This window comes from Papio anubis, chromosome X (assembly GCF_008728515.1).
Source record: "Papio anubis isolate 15944 chromosome X, Panubis1.0, whole genome shotgun sequence".
Lineage (NCBI taxonomy): Eukaryota > Metazoa > Chordata > Mammalia > Primates > Cercopithecidae > Papio > Papio anubis.
In genome coordinates, this window is record NC_044996.1 from 105,000,257 (window position 1) to 105,011,274 (window position 11,018).

The 11,018-nt window shown below is 46.2% G+C and overlaps 1 non-coding gene across 1 annotated transcript; it reads left to right on the top strand.

Moving 5' to 3' along the window:
• Positions 1-7,440: 7,440 nt before the first annotated feature.
• LOC116272230 lies at positions 7,441-7,502 on the top strand. The gene has a single exon (XR_004180951.1). It is a non-coding gene; the product is annotated as a U7 small nuclear RNA (small nuclear RNA).
• The last annotated feature ends 3,516 nt before the right edge of the window (positions 7,503-11,018 follow it).

Sequence of the window (11,018 nt, forward strand, 5' to 3'; positions counted from 1 at the left end):
GATGGCTAGTAATGTCTTAAAAGTACACACAAAAGGCCAGGCACGGTAGCTCACACTTGTAATCCCAGCACTTTGGGAGTCTGAGGCAGGCAGATCACCTGAGGCGGGGAGTTCGACACCAGCCTGGCCAACATGTTGGAACCCTGTCTCTACTAACAATATAAAAATTAGCCGGGCGTGGTGGCACAAGCCTGTAATCCCAGCTACTAGGGAGGCTGAGGCAGGAGAATTGCTTGAATGTTGCAGTGAGCCCAGATGGTGCCATTGCACTCTACTCTGGGTGCCAGAGTTAGACTCTACCTCAAAACAACAACAACAACAATGACAACAACAAAACAGCACACACAAAATATTCCACTAAACACAACTTAAATATATCCTCAACTGAACTTCCCCTTAGCTGGATAAATATATAATATATATAAATCCCCCAGTTACTCCATTGCAACCTGATCTAAGGGTGAGTATGGCCACCAGGAAGTAGGAGTCAAAGGCAACAGTGGCCTTAGATAGATAGACATCTAGATAGATAGATAGATGATAGATGGATGGGTAGATAAATAGATAGGTAGATAGATAGATAAGGTACCTTCTTCCTTCAAGAATCTTGCAGACATGGCTGGGCATGGTGGCTTGCACCTGTAATCTTGGCACTTTGGGAAGCTGAGGGAGGACGATCAATTGAGCCCAGGAGTTCAAGACCAGCCTGGGCAACACAAGGAGACCCTGTCTCTATTACAAAATTAAAAAAAAAATAGCCAGATGTGGCAGTGTGTTTGTGTGGTTCCATCTACTCAGGAGGCTGAGTCAGGAGGATTGCTTGAACCTGGGAGGTCGAGGCTACAGTGAACCGTGATCACACTGCTGCACTCTGGCCTGAACAGCAGAGCAAAACCCTGTTTCAAACTAAAAAAAAAAAAAAAAAGAAAAGAAAAGAAAGAAGAGAAAAAGAAAGAAGTTTGCAGATCAATTGAGCATTTAAAGATGGCATGTAAGTACCTATGGTACAAGACAGAAAGTGAGAAGAGCCTTAGAAAGGATAAAGATAAACAAAAGCAGAAACAATAATGAAAAACTACCAATCATTGAATGCTTACTGTTGTGGTCTGAATGTGTCCCCCAAAATTCACGTGTTAGAAATTTAATCCCTATGCAACAGTGTTGGGAGGTGGGGCCTTTGGGGAAATATTTAGGTCATGAGGGTTCTGCCCTCGTGAATGAATTAATGCCACTATAAAAAGGGTTAGTGGGAGTGGGTTCACTCTCTTCTGCTCTTCTGCCACGTGAGGACACAGAGCTCATTCTTTTTTGTCTTTCCATTTTCTGCCATGTGAAGACACAGTATTCCTCCTCTCTGGAAGACACAGCAACATGGCACCATCTTGGACCAGAGACTGAACCTGCCAGCACCTTGATCTCAGATGTCCCAGCCTCCAGAACTGCAACAAATCAATGTCTGTTCCTTATAAATTACCCAGTCTGTGACAATCTTTTATAGCAGCACGAAGGGGACTAAGACACTTACTGTGTGCCGTATCATTTTCTTAGCATTTGATGCCCATAGTATCTTTTAAACCTCACAGCAACTCTACCTAGTATGTACTATTATTTTTTATGTTTTCGAGAAGGAGTCTTGCTCTGTTGCCCAGGCTGGAGTGCAGTGGCACAATCTTAGCTCACTGCGACCTCCACCTCTCAGGTTCAAATGATTCTCCTGCCTCAGCCTCCTGAGTAGCTGGGATTACAAGGTGCTCGCCACTATGCCCAGCTAATTTTTGTATTTTAGTAGAGACAGGCTTTCACCATGTCGGCCAGGCTGATATTGAACTCCTAACCTCAGGTGATCCACCCACCTTGGCCTCTCAAAGTGCTGGAGTTACAGGCATGAGCCCCGCGCCCAGCCTTGTACTATTGTTAACAATCCATTTTTCAGATGCAGAAACTGAGGCTAAGAGAGGTTTCATGAGTTATTCAAGGTTTCGTGGCTAGTGGATGGCACATTCTGGGAGCAGGGAGACTTACTTGTAGGAGGCTGGGTGACTTCCAGAATAGCTGGCTTTGGGGACAGTGATGCCATTTGCTGAGATGGGGAACGTAGGAGAAGAATACAGAAAGGAGTATAGCAGGAAAAGCGGCTTAGGAAAATGGTGAGGAGCTCAGTCCTGCCATGATGATTCGAAGTGTCTGTGGGACATCCACGTAGAGATGGTGGGAGACAGTTGGATATATGAGTCCAGAGTTCAGCACAGAGATAGAGAGAGAGATCTGGGTGGGAAATGGACAATGTGGGTCATTCCTGTGTAGTGGCAGTCAGCTCCAGAGGAGGTCCTCTCAGCTGTGTTGGCTGCAAGAGAAAGCCAGGCTGTCAACTCTGGGAGTGGGCAGGGGAAGAAGGAATGGCCGGAGGGGAAGCAGAAAAGTGTTTCAGGGAGTTGCGGGAAGAAAGTATTTCTTTTTTTTTTTTTTTTTTTTTTTTTTTGAGACGGAGTCTCGCTGTGCTCCCAGGCTGGAGTGCAGTGGCGTGATCTCGGCTCACTGCAAGCTCCGCCTCCCGGGTTCACGCCATTCTCCCGCCTAAGCCTCCCAAGTAGCTGAGACTACAGGCGCCCGCCACCACGCCCGGCTAGTTTTTTGTATTTTTAGTAGAGACGGGGTTTCACCATGTTAGCCAGGATAGTCTCGATCTCCTGACCTCGTGATCCACCCGCCTCGGCCTCCCAAAGTGCTGGGATTACAGGCTTGAGCCACCGCGCCCGGCCTAAGAAAGTATTTCAAAAAACACAGTGGTACACAGTGTAGATGAAGTTTGGGTCATCTGGATTTAACAGCAAGAAAGTACTGGTGTCTCAGTCTGGGTTGTCCCAGAAGCAGATCTCAAGAGAAAGGCTTGAGAGCAAACAGATTTAGATTTTAGGAGATTCAGAGAATATGGGTTTGGGAATGGGGATGTGGGACAGGAGAGAGAAGCCAGCAATAAAGGGAGTGTCACCAAGTCAGTTCCCACTGCAGGCAACTGGCGCTCAGTCCCAAGGGGGACCTCTGAGAGACAGTGTGGAACACAGAGTTCAGTTCTGTCACAGGCTAGGTTCTCAACAGGCAGAAACTGAAATGGAGTTTGGCATGCAAGATCGTCATTAGGAACGTCTGTGGAAGGAGGAGGAGGAAGTGGGGTTGGGCAGAGGGAAGGGTTGAATTGCAAAGCTGGCCTGATGAAGCCTGGAGCGATTGTGGGGAACGCTGAAGTACGTCTGGCCTGCCAGTGCTGTCTTGGAGTGGGATGAAATGACCAGTCATTGGCTGTGGGTTACCCCAGGGGGAGGAAGTGCCTCTGGGAGAGGTGCAAACTTCATCTGCACTTAGCAGCTGGATGGAGGCTGTCTGCTCTACTGCGGCAACGAAATCTCTCCTTGGAGGGGAACCTGGGGGGCTCATCTCTGTGCCCACCACATTAGCCCACCTTGGGGGTTGAGGAAGCTGCGGTATTTATACACCTGAGAATCATCAGTTGAAGCTGGCCTTGCTGCTCTGTTGTACACACAAGCAGTAGCGCTCCACGGCTTCACGCAGATAGCAGCAATCGGAAGCCACAGGCGCACACGAAGAGGTCAGGCCTGAGCCGTGTGGGTGGGGCGCCCCCAAGATGAGAGTAGTTTCAGTGAAGCACTGCTGGTAGGGAGGAAGACAGGTGTGGTTTTGCCTCAGCTGTGTGACTTTCACTCCTGTGGCCATGGCTGATTGATCCATGAGAAGACACCTGACCCATACTGGGCCAATCAGAACCCTTCCCTGGGATTTTCAAACTGGGACTAATGAAGGTGAGCAAGTTGAACCTTCCCTGGGGGTGGGAGCCACAAGATAGACTCTCTGGAGAGGCTAGGGGTCACATGGAGGAAAGAATGCCATCACTCCAAACAGAGAAGTTCAGAGAAGAGAGTGTGGGGGCCACAAGAAAAAAGTCTCGGGGGATCCTGGTGGCCCAGCTGCATCTCTTCCTGTCTTCTCTTCCCACAGCCCAGAGAGATTCCCAGCATCCTGCCAATACAACCCCCCATTGTGCTAAGCAAAGCTGGGCTGAATCTCTGGCTTTTGGAGAGGCGAGTTGGCCAGCAGAGTTAAGGAATGAGTGGGATGGAAGAAAATATTGCAAGTTCAGATGACTTCTAAAGAACTGACAATGAAGAGGGCAGAGAGAGACAGAGAGAGAGCAGGGGAGAGAAGGAGAGAATGCAGAAACTAGATGAGAACACAGGGTCAAGGAAGGGTTTTTTATTTTATTTTATTTTTTTAAGATGTGGAAAACTTAAACATGTTTATGTGCTGAGGGTAAAGAGCCAGTAAAAGCAGCATAAATCATAACAACAGAATGCACTAAAACGAGGCCGACAGACAAAGCTATAAAAGCTTTAAAGATAAAGAAAATATGCCCTCAATAAAAATGAGGAGAAAAAGCAGAAGGGACATAACCCTGGCAGTGGAAGGCAGGCGTTGATTGTGGCCTGAGCACCCATAGTGAACACACATGGTCCCGGCAACCGCTTACTCTGGAGACAGAGGACAGTTCAAAGTCCTTAGCCTCTTGCTTCTTTCATCTCCTACAGGCTCATCCAGGGCACTCGAAAGGGGCCCTTTAGAAGCAGTTATCCGGTGATGAGGAGGTGACATGTTCATTCAATCCTGTACACATAGCCTGGGGTGCTGACTCAAGACCACAGTTGAGAAGATGCTGCTGGAGAATCTGAGATGGAAGATGTGGGAGAGAAAGGATCTGACTGCTGGGCTGAGGTCCCTACATCACGGAGGAGGTGGTGTCCAGAGCACAGGAGATTAACCGCAGATCAGAGGCTTGCCATGAGACAAGAGGGAAGGGAGAAAGCTTGTGTGTTGGTGGGGTGGAGGACAGGAAAGGGACTCCATTTGTAGAGTCAAAAGCAAGGGCATCTGGAGAGTTATCAGGAATGGGTTAGATGTATTATTTAGGAGGGATTTTGACTTCAGGTAACCAAACACCCAACTAACAGTGGCTTAAATCTCTACTGCTTAGTTAGCAAGAAGTCTGGAGGTAGACAGTTCCAGGGCTTGTCCACAGTTCATTGGTTGCATTGAGGCCTCAGCTCTGTCAGCCACTCTGCTGTGCCGTCCTTAGCTATTTCTCCCTATGCTTGTCACCTCGTGGTGTCAAGATGGCTGCTGCAGCTCCAGGCATCAAGTGCCTGTTTAGGATAGGAAGTCACGGACAGTTAGGTGGTGAGAAAACTTCTCCTCACTGCTTTTTATTTTTCCTTTTTATTATAAAGGAAGAAAAATTATCTTCAGGAGACTCCCAGGAGACTTCCCCTTATTAGCCAGAACTGGGTCACAATCCCATCACAGAGAGTATTACCTGAAGTTAAAAGATTTTTGCCTAATACCCAAACAAAATTGGGTTCTGTTAGCTGAAAAGAGGTGGAGGTATATCTTAAGCAGACAGCCCTAGGGTCTGCTGCAATGAGGTAGGGAGCTTGAGCAGAGGGAAATAGTTTTCAAATAGTCATGGAAGAGAAAGGAGAGAAAGAGATCATTGCCCAACGATGGTAAGGTCCAGCTCGGGGGTAGGGGGTGAGGACCCACTTAAGGGGGGCAGCACAGCCCTGGAAAAAGTCAGCAATGCCGATCTCTATCAGATGCCCCCCAAACCCTGCAATATTGAACGATCAAATTGCAAATAGAGTCTCATCATGTATGACCAACACTCAGGGTCCAGTTACAGGAAAAAGAAATCACTCCAGTTATTTTAAGCAGAAAGGGATTTAATTCTGGTGATCATGTTTTAGTGCGTTCAGGCTGCTATAACAAAACACCATAAACAAGATACCTTATGAACAATGGAAATTGATTTCTCACACTTCCCGAGGCTGGGAAGTCCAAGATCAGGGCTCCAGCAGAATCAGTGTCTGGTGAGGGCCCACATCCTGGTTCATAGATGGTGTCTTCTCACTTTGTCCTCACATGGCAGAAAGGGCAAGGTAGCCCTCTGGGGTCCCTTTTAGAGGGGCACAAATCCCATTCATGAGGGTTTCACCCTCATGACCTAGTTACCTCTCAAAGGCCCTACCTCCTAATACAATCATCTTGGGGGCTAGGATTTCAACATCAGAATTTTGGGGGACAAAAACATGCAGTCTATTGCAACTAAGTATTTGCAAAATTGGTGTATAGAAGGGAAGATGAGGCTTTGGGCTGGACCCCCAAGAATGACTATCAGAGCGACAGCACAGACTACTTGCCTGCTAGGGGAGCGACTCTACCTCTACCTCAATCAGGAAGGTGGGAATTAGAAGGCTCTATGGGGACTGGTGACTTCAAGAGCACTCTGCTTTAGCGGGGACCCAGGGATCAGGAAGACACTCATGCTGTTGCTGCAACTGCCAGTTGACGCTCATTAGGCTAGTGTTGGACACTGGAAGATTACTGCAGAAACTCACTGGCCCTACAATCATGCTTGTCAATGGGACATGGCCTCCGCCTTGCCCCACCTTCCAAATCATGTGAAAGAGCATCTAGTTGGGTAGACTTGAATTCACAACCAGAACCCTAGCTCCAAGAGAGTCTTGGAGTAAGTGCAGATTTTAGCTCTCCAGGCTCTGCAGTAGAGGAAGGTGTAGAGAAAGAGGGGTGGGGGATGGATGTCAAGAGAGCAAACCCACCACATCTGCTACAACTCTACTAACTTTTCCTGATCCTGAGGCTGCTCTGAAGAGCTCTTTCATACTTCAGATCACATAAAGCTTTGATGAATGTTTCTTTTCCTTTTTTTTCCTCCCCCTTTCCCCACCTCCACCTTTTTTTGAGACAGGGTCTTGCTCTGTCACCCTGGCGGGGGTGCAGTGGTTCGATCTCAGCTCACTGCAGCCTCTGCCTCCCAGGCTCAAGCAATCCTCCCACCTTAGCCTCCTGAGTAGTTGGGACCACAGGCGTGCACTGCCACACCTGGCTACTTTTTTTGTATTTTTAATAGAGACAGGGTTTCATCATGTTGCCCAGGCTGGTTTCAAATTCCTGGGCTCAAGCAATCCACCTGCTCAGCCTCCCAAAGTGTTGAGATTATAGGTATGAGTCACCATGTCCAGCCCCTTTTTATTTTTAACTGTGCTGAAAAAAACCCACATAACATAGTATTTACTACCTTAACCATTGTTAAGTGTATAATTTAGTAGTGTTAAGTGTATTTACATTGTCATGGAATGGGATCTCCAAAACTTTTTCATCTTGCAAATCTGAAACTCTGTATCCCTTAAACACCAACTCCCCACTCCTCCAACCAACTCCTGACAAACAACATTCTACATTTTGTTTCTATGAATTTGACTACTCTACATATCTTATATAAGTGGAATCATGCAGTGTTTGTCTTTTTGGTGACTAGTTTCTCTTTGGTGAATGATTCTTTAAAAAGAATCAGGCTAGTGTTACAGCTCTTTTAGGATTTGTCTAGCAGGTTTTTCCGTTTTTACTGGAAAGCCCCCACCTCCCCACAAATCGGGCTATCAAAATTTGCAATAAACAGATAGGACCCAGCTTATATTACAAATCTTTGCTGTGATGAGCTGAAACAGGCATATTCTACAATGTCAGTAACATAGCTACAACGCAGCAGCCCAAAGGCACCCCTTTAAGCAGATTATGTAATAATGTACATATTTTTCATAACCAAGAATGAGCATGAAGCTCTCAAAATGAGTGGTTCGGGAAGCCCTTGCTATAGCTGGGAGAATGCTACAGTCTCAGTGAATAGCATTTCTAGCATGGGGTCAGCATACATTGTGTGGTAGGTGGAATTCTGAGATGGTCCCCAGATTCCCACCCCCAGAAGCACACGCTCTAGAGATTCCCCTCTGCTTGGGTATGGGTGGGACTCATGGCTATGATGGCACATCACTCCTGTGATTAGGTTATGCCCTAATACCAGGTTGACTTTTTTTGTTTTTGGGACAGAGTCTCTTTCTGTCACCCAGGCTGGAGTGCAGTGGTACAATCTCGGGTCACTGCAATCCCCATTTCCTGGGTTCAAGATATTCTCCTGCCTCAGCCTCCCGAGTAGCTGGAATTACAGGCACATGCCGCCATAACCGGGTAATTTTTTATTAGTAGTAGAGATGGGGGTTTTACCATGTTGGCCACGTTGGTCTCGAGCTCCTGACATCAGGTGATCCTCCCGCCTCGGCCTCCCAAAGTGATTACAGGTGTCAGCCACTGCACCTGGACAAGTTGAATTTAAGAAAGGGAGATTATGGCCAGGCTCCGTCGTGCACACCTGTACTCCCAGCACTTTAGGAATCTGAGGTGGGCAAATTGCTTGAGCCCAAGAGTTCCAGACCAGCCTGGATAATGTGGCAAAAGCCTGTCTCTACAAAAAATACAAAAATTAGCTGGGCCTTGTGGTGCGCACCTGTAGTCCCAGCTACTTGGGGGTCTGAAGTGGGAGGATCGCTTGAGCCTGGGAGGCAGAGGCTGCAGTGAACTCTGATCATGCCACCGCACTCCAGCCTGGGCAACAGTGAGACCCCGTCAAGAAAAAGAAGGAAGGAAGGAAGGAAGGAAGGAAGGAAGGAAGGAAGGAAGGAAAAGAAAAGAGAAGAGAAGAGAAAAAAGAAAAGAAAAGAAAAGAAAAGAAAAGAAAAGAAAAGGTTGGTTACCCTGGGTGGTGCTGACTTAATCAGGCGAATCCTTAAAAGAGGTTGGGCTCTTCCTAAAGCAAGGGATTCAACAGTTGAGAGATATTTGATCTCAAGAAGATTCTGTTAATGGCTTTGAAGGTGCTGGACCTACCTGAAAGAGGCCTCGAGAAGCTGAGAGTGACCCCCAACTGACTGCCAGAAAGAAAATGGGCACTACAATCCTACAACTGCAAGAAACTGAATTCTGCCAAACCTTTTTTTTTTTTTTTTTTGAAATGGAATCTCACTCTTTCGCCCAGGCTGGCGTGCGGTGGTACAATCAGCTCACTGTAGCCTCCACTTCCCTGATTCAAGTGATTCTCCTGCCTCAGCCTCCCGAGTAGCTGGGACTACAGGTACGCGCCACCACACCCAGCTAATTTTTGTATTTTTAGTAGACATGGGGTTTCACCACATTGGCCAGGCTGGTCTCGAACTCCTGACCTCAAGTGATCCACCCACCTTGGCCTCCCAAAGTGCTGGGATTAGAGGTGTGAGCCACTGTGCCCGGCCTATTTTATCTAATATTGATAATATTAGAACATATTTCTAATATTAGATATTTCTAACATTAGGTAATATTAGAACATAATTCTTTTTTTAGGAAAATATTTTACTATTTATTAATTTATTTAGTTTTGTTTCAGTAGTTTTTGGGGGTACAGGTGGTTTTTGTTTACATGGATAATTTCTTTAGTGGTGATTTCTGAGATTTTGGTGCAACCATCACCCGAGCAGTGTACACTGTAACTAGTATGTAGTCTTTTATCCCCACCCCCGTCCCATCCTTCCCCCTGAGTCCCCAAAGTCCATTATATCATCCTATGCCTTTGCATCCTCGTAGCTTAGCTCCCACTTATAAGTGAGAACATATGATATTTGGTTTTCCATTTTTGTGTTACTTCACTTAGAATGGCCTCCAGCTGCATCCAACTTGCTGCAAAAGCCATTATTTTGTTCCTTTTTATGGCTGAGTAGTATTCCATGGTGTATATAGACCACATTTTCTTATCCACTTGTTGGTTGATGGGCATTTAGGCTGGTTCCATATTTTTGCAATTGCGAACTGTGCTGCCATAAACATGAGTGTGCATGTGTCTTTTTCACATAATGATTTCTTTTCCTTTGGGTAGATACCCAGCACTGGTATAGGTGGATCAAATAGTAGTTCTGCTTTTAGTTCTTTAAGAAATCTCCAGCCAGGCGCAGTGTCTCATGCCTGTAATCCCAGCACTTGGGAGGCCGAAGCCATTGGATCACGAGGTCAGGAGATTGAGACCATCCTGGCTAACACGGTGAAACCCCATCTCTACCAAAAATACAAAAAATTAGCCAGGCATGGTGGTGGGCACCTGTAGTCCCAGCTACTTGGGAGGCTGAGGCAGGAGAATGGCCTGAACCTGGGAGGTGGAGTTTGCAGTGAGCCAAGATCACGTCATTGCACTCCAGCCTGGGCGACAGAACGAGACTCCTTCTCAAAAAAAAATAATAATTAAAAAAAAGAAATCTCCACACTGTTTTCCATAGTGGTTGTACTAGGTTACATTCCCACCAGCAGTGTAGAAGTGTTCCCTTTCCATCACAACCACATCAACATCTATTTTTTTTTTTTTTTGATTTTTAAAAATTATGGCCATTCTAGCAGGAGTAAGGTGATATCTCATTGTGGTTTTAATTTGCATTTCCCTGATAATTAGTGATGTTGTGAATTTTTTCATATGTTTGTTGGCTGTTTGTATATCTTCTTTTGAGAGCTGTCTATTTAGAACATAATTCCTAATCCACTAATTCATTCTTTTTTTTTTTTTTTTGAGATGGAGTCTTGCTCTGTTGCCCAGGCTAGAGTGCAGTGGCTCACTGCAACCTCTGCCTCCCAGGTTCAAACAATTCTCCCACCTTAGCCTCCTGAGTAACTGGGACTACAGGCGTGTGCCACCATGTCAGGCTAATTTTTTGTATTTTTAGTAGTGACAGGGTTTCACCATGTTGGCCAGGCTGGTCTTGAACTCCTGATTTCAAGTGATCCACCTGTCTCGGCTTCCCAAAATGCTGGGATTACAGGCATGAGCCACCGCACCTGGCTTGAATTACTTTTTATATATTAAAAAACCTAGGTGACCACCACTCAATTCAAGATATGGAACGTTTCTAACACCCCCTAGAAAGTTCTCTCATGCTCCTTTCCAGTCAATACCCATCCCCCTTTTGCCACCCAGAGGTAACCACTATTGTGACTTTTACTATCATGGATTAAATGTTGTCTCTTTTTAAGCTTCATATAAATAGAAGTGGATAGTATTGACTCTCATATGCCTGGCTTCCTTC